The following is a 14,729-nucleotide window of genomic DNA, read 5'->3' as shown; positions in this document are numbered from 1 at the left end:
AAAAAAAGCACACATTTACATTTATTTTGAGTAAAAAATTGTCAAAAGGAAAGTGCAGATGGAAGCAAAGCAAACTGGCTTTTTTCCTGGGGTGGGGAAGGAGGGCAGTCACACAGGACAGTTTGTCTACCGTTTACCTACAATTTACACAATTGTCAAATGTCCCCAAGACACTGAAAGATGAGAATCAACCTGGAAAGCGTCCTCCAGAGAAGCATAGTTTTCCATCAAAACACAAAATTGTTCCTGTAAGGTTGTAAGGCTGTTTTTAAGCATCTTCCAGCATCTTAGAATTACCATATACACAGAAAGACTGGAGATGAGCTACACATCATTTTTCTCTATTTGCTAATTTAACTCCCCAAGCATTACTACTAACTTATTTAATAACACTGTTGTTAATATGAGACAATTCATAACCACAAGACTCTATGCCTTGCCGCAGTTTGCTAGCTCAGTGTTAAATTTATGCAAGTACTTAAAAGTCAAAAATAAAGTTGCCTCCCCATCAGTCTCAATTGGCAAAATATGCTGTAGATTCAAATTTTACAAGACAGCTCTATATATTATGAAATAGGTCTCTGCCACAGCATTCAAAACCAATTTATTCCTACCATTTCCCACGTATTTTCCTTAAAGTGTCCAGCAGATCCTTCCTAAGGTCTTGTTCATCATCTTAACTTGTACCTTCCGCTTGAGGGGAGATGGACTCTTTCTTGCCCTGTGCCTTCCTTTCTGTGGCTTTCCCACCTTGGGGAGAGGGCTGCTCTCTCTCTTACTGTTTATGAGAATCATCTCCAGCTTTTAGAATTCTTCTCCATGAAGCTTGCTTGAGTGTTACAACTCCTTTTTTTTTTTTAAGATTCTATTTATTTATTCATGAAAGACACAGAAAGAGAGGCAGAGACACAGGCAGAGGGAGAAGCAGTCTCCATGCAAGGAGCCCGACATGGGACTCAAACCCAGGAATCCAGGATCACACCCTGAGCCAAAGACAGACCCTCAACTGTCAAGCCACCCAGGCATCCCTACAATTCCTTTTTTTTTTTTTTTTTTTTTTAAAAAAGGAGGGATCTCTGGGTGGCTCAGCAGTTGAGCGGTTGAGCGTCTGCCTTTGGCTCAGGGCATGATCCTGGAGTCACGGGATCGAGTCCCACGTCGGGCTCCCTGCATGGAGACTGCTTCTCCCTCTGCCTGTGTCTCTGCCTCTGTGTGTGTGTATGTTTGTGTGTGTGTGTGTGTGTCTCATGAATAAACGAATAAAATCTTTTAAAAAAAAGATTTTATTTATTTATTAGAGAGAGAGAGAGGGAGGGAGGGAGCACAAGTGGGGGGAGGGGCAAAGGGAGAGAGAGAAGCAGACTCCCTGCTGAGCGGGAAGCTTGACATGGGGCTCCATTACCAGACCCTGAGATCATGACCTGAGCTGAAGGCAGGCACTTAACCAGCTAAGCCACCAGGCGTCCCTCTCATCTAGGTTCCTAAAGAACTATGCCTTTGGCATTGTGTACTGTAAACACTGGTCACTGGTCAAGTATCATCTTCTAGTGGAAGAAAGCCTTGTTTACACAAATGTAGTAACCCGAGGTTTCTCAAGACAAAGGCTGTGAGTGTTCTCCCCTTAAAACACCAGAGCTTGGGGTACCTGGGCCCCAACTACAGAGCCTCTGATTCACGGGGTCCAGGATGGACCTTAGGAATTTCCAGGTCAACAAGATTCTGGGCGACGATGCTGGTCCAAAGACCACACTGAGAACCACTAGACCAAAATCACAATGACTAGCAAACCAACTTGGCTGATCATCAAAACCACTTAGGAAATTTGTAAAGGGAATTCGAATGTCCTGGGCTCAGATCTCCTGACCAGAAGCTTCGCAAGTGGTACAGGAGAATTCATATTTCCAAAAAGCTTCCAAAAAAACAAAAACAAAAACAAAACAAACAAAATAGCTTCCCAGATGACTCTTAGAGTGGACAAAATTTAGGACCCAATTGAACCAGATTATCTGAGCAGGTCATGTCAGTGTCAACTTTCCATAGTTTTACATTATGAGTTCAGCAAGAAAAGCCCAGCTGGAGGAAGACAGGTGCAACTCTCAGGCTAGGATATCCCTTGTAGCTCAATCAAACTGGAAACATACAAGAAAAGGCATTTCTGGGGGAAATGGCTTAGTCCAGCCAAGAGGACACATTGCCAGCCCATCACACATGTCTTCCCCATTGTGATACACTGATTTACTCAAACACATCCCTTCAGATCCCAATCTGAAATATCTATAATCAAATTATTTTACTGCCTTGGAATTTCTCCAAAATAATGAGTAGGGTTTTTTTTTTTTAACATCTGAATAATTATTCAATTATCACCAAGAAGCCACCAAAGTGTTATCACTAAGAACAAACTGAGGGGGCGGCCCTAAACATACATTTTTGTTTTCTATCTTAAAATGCACAAATCTCTTATGACATCCAATATGGAAGTTTTTCAGCTTCCACAATGTTAGTTCCAAATTCCCCTGGAAAATTCATCACACAAGTTAACATTTAACCCAGGCTCAAAAAAAATTTTTAAGTTACATTCTTACAGAAATGCTTAGTGTAAATGAACACTAGGATTTCACGGAGTTCCTTTATAATGAAAGAACTGTGACTCAACAGACGCAGCTGGTTATCCTTCCAAAGTTGTTTTAGTTTTCCTTATGAAATAAGGAACAAGAGTCCAGGGATTGAATGAGCCCAAGCTGAATTAACAGAAGGGGCAGAGGCAAAGTTCAGCAGGACTGCTGACTCTGCCGGAACCCTATGATTAACGCTGACCTTGAAGGCAAGGTCATGAAAAGTATTCCGTGGAGCTGTTCCTCTAAAGAAATTTTGGAACAGAATCTGAAAAAGTGCTGGTGTGTTTCAGAACATCTCGAAATAATACCTGAGGGAGAACATATTCCAGCTCATCTGTTACCGTTTATGGGGCCACACTGCTGACTCAGGCCCCACCGCTAAATGCAGCTGCAGGGAGCCAGCTGGGAAAGCGCTGTGCCTTGTGTGCAAGGCAGCACTGCTGGTGAAGACAGGTCAGAAGGCTGGGCAGGAAAGAAAGTAACTGGCTTCTAGAGGATTCTTAGCCAGTAAGCCATCTTGTCACCCCCAGAGAAAGCTAAATTCTGCTACATTTTTTTCATCAATCTCTTTTTGCTGAAGTATGTAAGCTATAGACCACGTGACATTGGGCCCCTCAAAAACTTTGTGGTAGTCAGCCTCCCCGATGACGCATAATGGTCCCCTGCCTCTGGGAAGTCATACCCTCGTGCAGTCTCGTCCCACATAATGCCAGGGTCAGAGAATACAGAAATGGTGATGGTGTATGTCTCTGCTGGTATTAAGTGATGAAAGACTGCGTGGCTTCCATCGTGCGTTCTCTCGCTCTCAGATCACTCTCTGGGAGAAGTCAGCTGCCCTGTCATGAGTAGCACCGTGGAGAGGCCCACGAGGCAAAGAAACCCCAGATCTACAGCCGTGAGTCTGGACCACTGGGGATGTGTACCCCCAGCTCCTGTCAGGTTTCAGACGACCACAGCCCCAGCCAACATCTTGATGGTAACCTCATGAGAGACCTCGTACCAGAAGCAAGTGGCTAAGCCGCTCCCAGATTCCTGACCCTCACATGCTGCAAGAATAGTAATTTCTAGGGGAGCCTGGGTGGCTCAGTGGTTGAGCGTCCGCCTACGGCTCAGGTCATGATCCTGGGGACCCGGGATCAAGTCCTGCTTCGGGCTCCCTGCATGGAGCCTGCTTCTCCCTCTGCCTGTGTCTCTGCCTCTCTCTCTCTCCTTTTTTGTGTCTCTCATGAATAAATAAATAAAATCTTAAAAAAAAAAAAAAAAAGGTGTATCTCACTGTTGTCGCCTGAATGCCTGTGTCCTCTCCAAATTCATGTTTTGAAATCCTAATACCCAGGGCAGTGGTGTTAGGAAGTGAGGGTGTTTGGGGTGATTAGGTCATGAAGGTAGAGCCCTCTGAATGGGACCAGAGTCCTGACAAAAGAGACCCCACAGAGCCACCCGGGCCCCTGCCACCATGTGAGAAGTCTGCATCCTGGAAGAAGCCCTTCGCTCAACCATGCTGGCACCCTGATCTCAGACTTCTGGCCTCCAGAACCTCAAGGGATAAATAATCTGTTGTTTATAAACTGCACAGTCTGGGGTGTTTTGTTATAGCAGCCCAAATGGACAAGGATGCTCACAGACCCTGTCGATCAAAGGGCCGTGCTCCTAGAACACATAGTCACACGGACCCTCACCTGTCTGCAGAAGCCCAGGGTGGGGAAAGGTTCATCTCTGAGACGTTTGTGGGTGTTGGCTTTGCCTGACAGAGTAGATACTGAGGAGATTCACAGAAAATTCGTAGTTTTTAAGAGAGCTACATGTACAGAAACACCACCAGCTCAGACTGGAAGAGCAGACAGTACAAAGTAAAAAGAGGCCTTTAGACCCTCAAAAGTCTACTGGCAGGAGGCAGGCTGAGAAAATCACTCAGCTGCAAACACATGATACCTTTCACAAAAAAAGGAAGGATGACTCACAGGGAAGAACTAGGAGCCCAGAGGGCAGAGTCCAAAGGCTTGGAGTAGAGCTCCTACTCTTACAGTATTTGCCTGACAAGACTCTAGAATCTATACGGCCCAGCAACTTCTTCCTGGCTGTCATTTTCTCCCTTTTTGAGGGAGAGTGTCTAGGGTGGTTATTCTATGACTGCCCCATTATATGTTCAGTGGGAAAGGGTGTTATGGACTGAATGTGTCTCCTCAAAATTCATGTGGTGAAGCCCTAGCCCCTCAATGTGATGGTCTGTGGAGATGGAGCCTTTAGAGGTAGTTAGGTTTCGATGAGGCTGTGAGAGTAGGGTCGTCATGGTAGGATTAGTACCCTTATAAGGAGACACCAGAGAGCTAGTTCTTTCTCTCTCTGCCATATGATATATCAAGAAGGTGGCCAGATCCAAACCAGGAAGAGAGTCCTCACCAACACTTGACCATGATGATACCCTGATCTGTGACACCCAGGTAAGTGTCCATTGTTCATAAGCCCCCAATCTATGGGATTTTGTTACAGCAGCCTGTGCTGATTAATACAGGGGGTGTGGAGGGAAGATACCTTGTCAAGAACCGTACCGGAAGAACTGTATTTAGGAAATATAATCACACCCAAACCTGATTTACATTGTGAGATTCTGGACATAGAGCAGATGCTGAAATGGCACGAAACTTCCGGACCCTCTGGAAGCGGTTGACTTAATTTGCACGTGGGAAGGATATGAATCTTTGGTGGGCTGCAGTAGTCTGCAAGTTGGCTGGCACCATCTCCCACCTCTGTTACATTTGCCCACAACTGCTCCACAGTTAGTCTGTGTGACCCATAGTATACAGCGGAAGAGATGGTACTGCTGATGTTAACCTATTTTTCAAGTGAGGCTTACCTTTCTCTCATCCTCCCTCTGTATCTCTCTGTCTCTGAGGGAAGCCAGCAGCCCTATCAAGAGACCCACATGGTGACGAACTCAGACAGCTGATCCAAATCAGCAATGAGCCAGGGCTTCTTTCCAACACCATATGCCTAGGCTGTCGTGGACACAGAGCGTCCAGCCCCAGGCCAGTGTCAGATGACCACGGTTCTGGCCAGCATCCTGACCACAACCTCCTAAGAGACCTGGACCAGAGGCACCTGGCTAAGCCACTCCCAGATCCTGGCCCTCAGAAACTATGTGAAATAATAAAAATAATTTAAAATCACTGTGTATAGTAATCATTTGGTCCTGATACTTTGACATCTGGAGCCTTGCTGACCGTGGAGAGATCATCGTCTTTCCAGGGCTAAGCCAATTCCCAAGGGGTGAAGACCTTTCATATGCAAACCAAGCAACCCAGAGCCTACGCTCCAAATCACTTCCTTATTGGACTCTCCCAGGGCACCCACACTCTGGGCTACTGTCTGCCTGCACTAATCAGCCCAGGGCCAGGTACCAGACAACTGGAGGTAGCCCCTATGCCTCAGAGCCCCCTGAAACTATGCAGACTGGCCAATCTTAAACTTGCTTTCCCTGTCGTGCTTAGTCTTCTGGTGGAAAAGCACAGCAAAGGCTCTTGCCCACATGTTTCCGTCATTCCCTCTGCCTCCTGGACGACCCTGTGCTTCCTCATGTGGCCCAACTGAGGCATGGTGTACTCCCATCTTTGGGGGTGAATAACAAATCAATGGTAGTCACCTCCTGATCTGTTGGCCTACATTGAAAATAGTATGATTTAGGTAATTTGTTACACACACTAGATAACTAATACACTTAAACACACCTATAATTTTCCTTCATACCACAATGCCATCTTCACATCTAAGAAAATGAAAAATATTCCTTAATATTATCTAATGCCTAAGGGCGCTTGGGTGGCTCAGTGGATTAAGCCTCTATCTTTGGCTCAAGTCATGATCTTGGGATCCTGGGATCGAGGCCCCGTTTGGGGCTATCTGCTCAGCAGGGAGCCTGCTTCTCCCCCTCTCTCTGCCCCTCCCCCTGCTTGTGCTCTCTTTCTCACTCTCAAATAAATAAATAAAATCTTAAAAAATATATCCCCTCATACCTAGGTCCACTTGTAAAGGTCCTCCATCTCCCTAAAAATGCCTTTATAACTGGTTTATTGGAGAACAGGATCCAAATAAAGTCCACATATTTTGTTCTATGTTAAGTCTTTCAAGTCACTTTTCAAAGTAGAATTTTCAAAAAGGCAAAACCACAAGTCTCCTATTAACCCTAAGTAACTAGGTATCAACTATTTAATTAACTCATTAATGAAGAAAGCAGCAGGATGGTTAAACTGGTTAAAAGAAACTCTGAGAGATGAAAGCCCTGGAGAAGGATTGCTCAGTTATGTGTTTAGAAGTCTGGTTAACAACCTCCCAGGCAATAAAACCGATCATCAAAACATTTTTTATTATCTTTGAAACCAGATAGGATCATTTGCATCCCAACCAGACAAAAGTCATCTCAACCTTATATCCCTATGTCAGATTAGAATCATTTGCATCTTTTAGCTTTGTGCATGGTATCCCCTTCCCATCACAGAATTGTCAAATATCTTAATGAACCTTAAACGGTCTGAAATGAAGGTGTACCTACTGCCTCCACCCCCAGCCCCAAAGTTTTAGTGTCCTGACATGATATTGAAAGGCAAGGAGAAGAAGTCATGCATTTCCTATTTCCAAGTTTTGAGGTTTTCTTTTTAAAAAAATTTTTTTTCTTAAGTAGGCTCCCTGTCGGCATAGAGCCCAATGTAGGACTTGAACTCACAACCACGGGATCAAGACTCAAGCTGAGATCAAGAATTAGATGCTTAACCTATGGAGCCACTATGTGCCTTGAGGTTTTCTTTTTTCTTAATGCTCTTTTAATCTGGAGTAGTCTCCTCGTTAGGTTGTTCCCCTGTAGAAGGTCCCCACATTCTGATTTTATCTGCTTCCTTTTAAGTGTACTTCTGTTGACTGTGATTTTAAAATCAATACCGAGGGGATCCCTGGGTGGCTCAGCAGTTTGGTGCCTGCCTTTGGCCCAGGGCGCGATCCTGGGGTCCCGGGATGGAGTCCCACATCGGGCTCCCAGCATGGAGCCTGCTTCTCTCTCCTCCTGTGTCTCTGCCTCTCTCTCTCTCTCTCTGTCTATCATAAATAAATAAATAAATCTTAAAAAATAAAATAAAATAAAATCAATACCTGATTGTAAGAATAATGCCTGGCGCCAAAGGGATGAGATGGTTTTGTGTCAAGGAGTTATTAAACTACTATAGGATGTTGAACTAATACTTTCTTCATTCATTCACTCTGTTGTTAATCTCAAACTCAAACATGTAAGATTCCCTTTGGGGACTTTAAAGTAGCAAATGTGAGCTTGTTATAGATGCACTGTCCTGAGTCTTTGTTTAATTATGGACCTGCCTCCATTTCTTGCAGGAGTCCTAACAGGTAGAAGGTTCCTGGTGGTGATCTGTGAAATGCTGGGCTGCAAGTATGAAGGGGCTTTTCTTCCCCACCCCTCTTCCTTACCTCAGCCATTCATTGAAGGTCCTACAACTTCTGATTTTTGTGAAGTATATTGACTTTTTTCCTTGATACCAATTTCTGATTTGTTCTGCTTTCCCTAAATGTCCTTAATATCCTCAGTCCTCACGGTGGCTTCTCAGCCTGGCTTAGCAGAGGGAGCGCCACACATACGAGGGATTTCTTTGTGGGTCTCCTTCAGAAAGAATGTTCCCTGAAGCTAATGAGACACCCACGGGCCAGAAATACTAGATAAGAGAAGAACATTTACTTAAAGATGAAAGTTCTCATTTTCCTTGTGGGCAAGCCAAGGATGACAACCTAATTCCTCAGCCTTGAATTGGAGAACTTCACCCAGACCCATATTATCCTTATATATTTATGCATTTTAATTTTTAAGAATTTTGAAAGTATGAAAAGTCAAGAATTAGTACAATGAACACATATATACTCTCCACTGAGATTCCAGTGTTCATATTTTGGCTCATTTGCTTTATCTCTCTCACTTTTTTTTTTTCCACCTTTTTGAAAACAGGTTGCAGACATCAAGCCATTTCACTGCTAAATACTTCCATCCGCATGTTCTAAGAATAAGGACCTTCTTCCACATTGCCACAACACCTTTGTCACACCTACGAAAATTATCAATAATTCCCTAATTCATCTAATACTTATTTCACATCCAAGTTTCCCCAGTTGGCTCCCAAATTACTTTTAGGGCTTAAAAAAAAATCTAGGAATCCAGTCAGGAATGTGAAACATTGCTTTTGATCTCTTTTTCTCTTTTCACCTAAAATAACCCCAGTGGTAATTTTTAAATATGTCCACAAATTCTTTGATTCTCCTGATTCAAAAGATGGCTGTACTCTGACTTATTTCTAACAAACAGAACGAACAAAAATGACAGCTTATGCCTTCTGAGACTAGGTCATACCTGGCCTTCTTGCTTTCTCTTGCACTACCCTGTGAAATACTTACTGTCCATTGTTGTTTAAGTAGCTCAGTTTGGGGGGGCAGTAATTTGTTACTCAGCAATCGATAACTCATAGAGTATCCACTCAACTCATCCTTCTACCCCTCCTTACATCTCCTATGTACTGGAAGTTAGGTTCAAAGTCTTAGTGAGGTTCAATCCAAACATTTTTGGCAGGAGTCTTGGTATGTTGTTTTAAGAACTTCGTGTTCTAGTACATTGGGGGGGTGCAAAAAGGTAGGTGTCAGATTAACAGTGGTATTATGTTTGATCATTTGGTTCCATTACTAAAAATCTTGTACCATGTGAAAGGTCAGATTATTGTTCAAAACTCCTCTCCTACCCACCTAACCTCCATAAGAGGTATACTTCCCCGCTCCACCAATGCAAGGCTCAGCAATATAATGTTTTGGCCAAAAGGGTGTTAGCGCACATGATGCAAGCAAAGGCTAGAAGCATGCCTGCCATTCTGAGCTGTCCCTCCTGTACCTTTGCCATCACCATGAGAAGAGCTTCTCCCTGGTAGCCGTCATCCCCTGAACCTGAGCCCCAAGACTGTCCAGCCAAGCCCAGCCTAGATCAGCTGCCCTGCAGATCAGTGCAAATAAATGTTATTTCTAGGTACTTCATTTTGGGTTTTTTAGGCAGCATGGGGAGGGGGCAGTAGCTGATACAACAGAGCACAACAAGGCGGCTGCTACTGGTAGACACCACTGAGCATCTGCTTTTCTCAAAGAATCAGCATCCTGATTCAGAGACATAGGCACCTGGCAGCCAGGTTTAGGTGGCAAAGCTTGCCCCCAGCACCATGGTGAATCAAACTGGAGGTGGGGGGCTGAGTTTTCCAAGTTGGTTTTGGGGTGAATGAAGACTAGCCAGTTTCCCTGTGTGGCTAGAATAGTACCACCTACATACAGGACCAATAAGGTGGCCATATTTAAAAATAAAACAATGGGGCAGCCATGGTGACGCAGCAATTTAGCACCGCCTGCAGCCTGGGGTGTGGTCCTGGAGACCCAGGATCAAGTCCCACGTCAGGCATCCTATATGGAGCCTGCTTCTCTCTCTGCCTCTCTCTCTTTCTCTCTGTGTGTGTGTGTCTCTATGAATAAATAAACAAAATCTTAAAAAATAAAAAAATAGAAATAAAACAATGAAGCAGACACAAAGATAAACAGGGTCCTTCCAGCATTCCAGGTCCTAGTTCTCATCCCTTTCTGACCTTTTCTTGACAATCAATTCTAGTATTGACCCTCACATCCTTACAAGCGACTCTCTTATGAATAAGATAGTGTCACTAGATTTCTACACTTGCAACTCAAGAGTCTTTACATACACGCTGAAACCTGCCTCACCCAGGTGTGCCCCAAACACACCTGCGTTAGTTTCCTGGGGCTGCCACAGCAGCTTAAAATAACAGAAATGCCTTATCTCACAGTTCTGGAGACCAGAATTCTGGCTGGGTAGTCCTCCCTCTAAGGCCAGAATCCTTCCCCAGAACTCATAGCTCTGGAGGCTCAAGGAGGTCCTGATCCTGCTATTGCCTCATTCCAGTCTCCACTTCCACCTTCGTATGACCTTTTCTGTGTCTGTAGCTTCTTCTCTTCTGCCTCCTAGAAGGACACATGTCATATATACAGCCCTCCTGGATTATCCAGGAAGATCTCATTTCAAGATCCTTAACTTAGTTACAAGACTCTTTTTCTTTTTCTTTCTCTCTTTTTTAAAAGACTTTATTTATGTATTCATGAGAGACACAGAGAGAGGCAGAGACACAGGCAGAGGGAGAAGCAGACTTCCTCGGGGAGCCCGATGTGGGACTCCATCCTGGAACCCTGGGATCATGCCCTGAGCCAAAGACAGATGCTCAACCCCTGAGCCACCCAAGTGTCCCTACAAGAGTCTTTCTAATCAATGCCACAGACGCTGGCTCCAAGTATTAGAACATGGACCACATAGCTCATGTAGCCTTCTCACCAGGCCTCAGCCAGGGGAAAACCTGTAAATTGGTACGTGTGTGTGATTTGCAGAATTGAGTTGGAGAGCAATTTTTTTTTGAGATTTTATTTATTTATTTGAGAGAGAGAAAATACAGCGGGGAGGAGCAGAGCAAGAGGCAGAAGCAGACTCCCCGCTGAGCAGGAAGCCTGATGTGGGACTCCATCCCAGGACTCCAGGATCAAGACCTAAGCCTAGGCAGCCACTAAAACCCTTAACCCACTGAGCCATCCAGGTGTCCCTGGAGAGCATTTTAAATACCTATAGGAGTTATGTGTAGTCTGAAAAAAAAAATAAGAGAAAGCAAGATTCCAATAAGTTTTAAATTATTTTGTGTTGAAAGGAACAGACATTTACATATCTATTAAAGTCAAAAGTATTTGAATTCAGGAATATGTGTAACTGGAGCATAGGGACTCAGGCCACACCAATGCATCTTCTAGAAATTATGGATTCACTGACAGAACAGCTGTAGACAGGGCTCCCAGCACAACTGCGAGGCACCAAGAGACCCAGCCTTAATCTGTGATATTCAGGCTCATAGTTGCCTGAAGCCCCTGGCCGTAGTCGCCTCAATGAGCCAGAGGGCTGACTATCTTCCTCTTCTGTGCACAAATATCGTTTAGTCTGGGAGGATTTAGAATTAAGTATCAAAAACTTTTGACACTCAAAACCATTGTATCCTTTTAATTTTTTTAAATTTTTTTTTAATTTTTTAAAATTTATTTGTGATAGTCACACAGAGAGAGAGGCAGAGACATAGGCAGAGGGAGAAGCAGGCTCCATGTACCGGGAGCCCGACGTGGGATTCGATTCCGAGTCTCCAGGATCGTGCCCTGGGCCAAAGGCTGGCACTAAACTGCTGCACCACCCAGGGATCCCCATTGTATCCTTTTTAAATTTTATTTTTAACTGATCTCTATACCCAGCTGGGGCTCTAACTCACAACCCTGAGATCAAGACTCACATGCTCTACTGACTGAACCAGCCAGGTACATCTCAAAAACATAGTCTGAAGATGAAATCTGTTGGGTAAAATCTGTACATATTTGGTGTTTGATATTCTTGGGACCCTTAAGAGAATTTGACCTATTGGAAGGTCAGCCATGTCACATCAACCTTAACATGGGCAACTAAATCAGTAATTTGACTTTCGATTTGGGGATGGAGTCTTATTTAGTTTATTTACCACATGGAAACAATTCAGAGAACTTAAGTTTGGTTCTCTTTGTAACTGTAATTTGTTAGATTTCCTGTAGTTATTCAGTATTCAGGATTCTTTTTTTTTTTTTTTTAGGATTTTTCTTGGGGTGGAGGGTGTGTCTGGGTTGCCTACTCAGTTGAGCGTCCAACTCTTGGTTTCAGTTCAGGTCATGATCTCAAGGTTGTGGGATTGAGCTCTAAATTGGGCTCCACACTCAGCAAGGAGTCTACTGGGGATTCTCTCTCCTCTCCCTCTGCCCCTCCTGCTTGTGCTCTCTCTCTCTCTCTCTCAAATAAATAAATAAATAAATAAATCTTTTTAAAAAATATTTACTTTACTTTTAAGTAATCTCTACACCTACTGTGCAGCTCAAACTTAAAACCCTGAGATCAAGAGTCACATACTCTACCAACTGAGCCAGCCAGGCACCCCAGGAATTTTTTTATTGTTAATTCAAACAACAAAAACACTGTAAAAGGAAATAAGTTATATTACATGTTGAAATGCAGCTAAAAAGATCTGAGGATGGGAGGAGGGAAAGTTGGAGGAAGGGAGTCAAAAGGCATAACCTTGCAGTTATAAGAGAAATAAGTGCTGGGGATGTCATGCACAACATGAGGTCTTCAGTTCACACTGCTCTGGGATATACAGGAAAGGCAGGAGAGTAGATCCAAAGAGCTCTCCCCACAGGATACATTTTCACCCTCTTCTTTTTATTCTATCTATATGAGGTGATGGATGCCAACCAAACCTATTGTGGTGACCATTTCACAGTGTATGTAAATCAAACCATCATACTGTACATCTTAAATTTAAAAGAAATAATAGGAATGAGGCAGCCAGGGATTCCTGGGTGGCTCAGCAGTTGCGTGTCTGCCTTCAGCTCAGGGTGTGATCCTGGGGTCCAGGGGTCCAGTCATACACAAATGGACAAAGGAAAAAGAGAGAGAAAGAGACAAAAAAATGGACTCTTAGCTATGGAAAACAAACAGATGGTTATCAGAGGGGAGGTGGAGGGGAATGGGTGAACTAGGTGAAGGGGATTAAGAGTACACTTATTTTGATGAGCGATAAGTAATATATGGAACCGCTGAATCACTGGATGGTACATCTGAAACTAATATAACACTTATGTTAGCTACACTGGAATTAAAACAAATGAAATAAAATTTGTGGGTGCAGGGGCACTTGGGTCAATTGAGCACCTGACTCTTGGTTTCCGCTCAGATCATGACCTCAAGGTTGTGAGATACAGCCTTGTGTCCGGCTCTACACTGGGCATGGAGCCTGCTTAAGATTCTCCGTCTCCCTCTCTCCCTCCCCCTGCTCGTGCGCACTCTCTCTCTCTCTCTATCTCTCTAAAATAAAATAAATAAATGAACTCTTTAAATAAATATATAAATAAAATTTGTGGGTAGTTATTCAATAAAAATATATTTAGTAGGGCAGCCTGGGTGGCTCAGCGGTTTAGTGCTGCCTTTGGCCCAGGCCATGATCCTGAGGACCTGGGATCGAGTCCCACATCGGGCTCCCTGCATGGAGCCTGCTTCTCCCTCTGCCTATGTCTCTGCCTCTCTCTCTCTCTCTCTGTGTCTCTCATGATTAAATAAATAAAATATTTAAAAAAAATAAAAAATTAAAAAAAATATATATTTATTTAGTAGTGATTATGCGGGATCCCTGGGTGGCGCAGCGGTTTGGCGCCTGCCTTTGGCCCAGGGCGCGATCCTGGAGACCCGGGATCGAATCCCACATCGGGCTCCCCGTGCATGGAGCCTGCTTCTCCCTCTGCCTGAGTCTCTGCCTCTCTCTCTCTCTCTCTCTGTGACTATCATAAATAAATAAAAAAAAAAAAATTAAAAAAAAAAGTACAGTGATTATGCGAAGGAGATGCTCATTTAACACCCTGAAACTAATGGAATAAAGACTTTATTTATATTTTTTCAAAGATTTATTTATTTATTTCAGAGAGAGAGAATATGAGCGGGACGGGCAGGAGAGGGAGAGAGAATCTCAAGCAGACTCCCCACTGAGCACAGAGCCCTATGTGGGGCTGATACCACCACCCAGGAGTTCATGACCTGAGCCAAAACCAAGAATTGGACGCTCAACCAACTGAGCCAACCAGGTGCCCCTGGAATAAACATTTTAAATAAAAATCAAAATATCGCAAAGTACAGTTTAATATTTCTACTGATAAAGCAGTTTTGAAGTAAACAGCATTCCCGTTTTATGAATTAAAATGAAGCGACACTGGGGCACCTGGCTGGCTCAGTTGGAGAAACGTGGGACTCTTGATCTCAGGGTCATGAGTTCGAACTCCACGCTGGGTGCAGAGAATAAACAAACAAACAAAATGAAGAGACATTTACAGCAGCCCTATTCATAATTGCCCCAAGTAAGAAACGACCCAAACATCTTTCAATGGGTGAGCTGATAGACAAACAGTGATATACCTAGGCAATGGAATGTTACT

The 14,729-nt window shown here is 43.8% G+C and overlaps 1 long non-coding RNA gene across 1 annotated transcript; it reads left to right on the top strand.

Annotated features, from left to right (window-relative positions):
• Positions 1-4,576: 4,576 nt before the first annotated feature.
• LOC144302163 (uncharacterized) lies at positions 4,577-5,785 on the top strand. The gene is made up of 2 exons (XR_013369017.1): positions 4,577-5,059; positions 5,517-5,785. It is a non-coding gene; the product is annotated as an uncharacterized LOC144302163 (long non-coding RNA).
• Positions 5,786-14,729: the final 8,944 nt, after the last annotated feature.

The sequence above is a fragment of the Canis aureus genome, chromosome 31 (assembly GCF_053574225.1).
Source record: "Canis aureus isolate CA01 chromosome 31, VMU_Caureus_v.1.0, whole genome shotgun sequence".
NCBI classification, from domain to species: Eukaryota; Metazoa; Chordata; class Mammalia; order Carnivora; family Canidae; genus Canis; species Canis aureus.
The sequence above is the reverse complement of the archived record's forward strand: the minus strand, read 5'-3'. Positions and strand labels throughout refer to the sequence as shown.